This window comes from Grammomys surdaster, unplaced genomic scaffold (genome assembly GCF_004785775.1).
Source record: "Grammomys surdaster isolate TR1022 unplaced genomic scaffold, NIH_TR_1.0 125963, whole genome shotgun sequence".
NCBI lineage: Eukaryota > Metazoa > Chordata > Mammalia > Rodentia > Muridae > Grammomys > Grammomys surdaster.
This window is the reverse complement of record NW_021620781.1, coordinates 5167-7326: the sequence shown is the minus strand read 5'-3', so window position 1 is coordinate 7326 and position 2160 is coordinate 5167.

The following is a 2160-nucleotide window of genomic DNA, read 5'->3' as shown; positions in this document are numbered from 1 at the left end:
ATTTAAAGAATCCAGTAGTGGCCCAATCCTTGTTGCTGGAACACTGACCATGTCTCAGCATATACCAGAATTCTGAAGACATACACTCTAAAAAAGAAGAAAGAAATCTAAGAAAGAAAGAAAGAAAGAAAGAAAGAAAGAAAGAAAGAAAGGAAGGAAGGAAGGAAGGAAGGAAGGAAGGAAGGAAGGAAGGAAGAAAGAAAGGAAGAGAAAAAGAAAAGTAAAGAAAAGAAAAGGAACCCCACCACCAACAGAAGTCTTCACCACCAAGAGACCTAGAAATCCTTGGACAGGAAACATTATTAGAAATAAAAATAGAGTCCTTCCAGTCTGGGCCCTAGCACTGAGCAGATCTGGGGCAGCAGCTCTGCACCCAATCTCACAAAACCCAGAGGAAGCAGGCCTCCCAGGAGCTCTCACCTGGGCAGTATCTTAGATAAGGAGACAGCAACACCTGTCCCAAACAGGGAGTAATTGGGACCAACTGGGACCCAGGAATTCACTCCTGGCTCAGAGCACTTGTTCCTTCCTGTCTGTGCCCTAGCACTGAGCAGATCTTGGGCCCCAGCTCTAACCCCAGTAGTAACATCCACCCCACACAGTTCTGACACAACCAAGATAATAGGAAAGACAGGCTCCAGTCAGAGACAGGGCTGGTAGCACTAAAGAGATCCAGATGGAGAAAGACAAGTGCAAGAACATAAGCATCAGCAACCCAGGGTACTTGGCATCATTAGAACATAGTTCTCCCACACTAGAAAGTCCTGAATTCCCCATATCACCAGGAAAGCAAGATTCAGATTTAAAATTATTTCTAATGATGATGATAGAGGACTTTAAGAAGGACATAAATAACACTCTCAAAGAATTTAAGGAGAAAATAGGTAAACAGGTAGAAGCCCTTAAAGAGGAAACACAAAAATACCTTAAAGAATTACACGAGAACACAACCAGACAGGTGAAGGAATTGAACCAAACCATCCAGGACATAAAAATGGAAGTAGAAACAATAAAGAAATCACAAAGGGAGACTATCCCTGAGATAAAAAACCTAGGAAAGAGATCACGAGTCATAGATGCAAGCATCACCAACAGAATACAAGAGATAGAAGAGATAATTTCAGGTGCAGAAGATACCATAGAAAATATTGACACAACTGTCAAAGAAAACGCAAAATGCAAAAAAATTCTTAACCCAAAACATCCAGGAAATCTAGGACACAATGAGAAGACCAAACCTAAGGACAATAGGTATAGATGAAAGTGAATATTCCCAACTTAAAGGGCCAATAAACATCTTCAACAAAACTATAGAAGAAAACATCCCTAACCTAAAGAACAAGAAGCCCATAAACATACAAGAAGCCTACAGAACGCCAAATAGACTAGACCAGAAAAGATATTCCTCCTGTCACATAATAATCAAAATGCTAAATGCACAAAACAAAGAAAGAATATTAAAAGCAGTAAGGGAAAAAGGCCAAGTAACTTATAAAGGTAGACCTATCAGAATTACACCAGACTTCTCACCAGATATTGTAAAAGTGAGAAGATCCTGGACAGATGTCATACAGACCCTAAGAGAACACAAATGCCAGCCCAGGCTACTGTACCTAGCTGAACTCTCAATTACCATAGATGGAGAAACCAAGATATTCCACAACAAAAACAAATGTACACAATATCTTTCCACAAACCCAGCATTACAAAGTATAATATTAGGAAAGCTCCAATACAAGGAGGGAAATTATACCCTAGAAAGAGCAAGAAAATAATCCTCTTCCAACAAATCCAAAAGAAGATAGTCACACAAAGATAATTCCACCTCTAATAACAAAAATAACAGGAAGCAACAATCACTGTTCCTTAATATCTCTTAACATCAATGGACTCAATTCACCAATAAAAAGACATAAGCTAACAGACTGGATACGTAAAAAGGACCCAACATTTTTCTGCATACAGGAAACACACCTCAGTGACAAAGACAGACACTATCTTAGAGTAAAAGGCTGGATAACAATTTTTCAAACAAATGGTCCTAGGAAATAAGCTGGAGTAGCTATGCTAAAACCTCCAGCCCAAGAACACAAAGGGAGGGTCCCATGGCTCCACCTGTATAGGTAGTTGAGGGTGGCCTTCTCAGGCATCAGTGGAAGT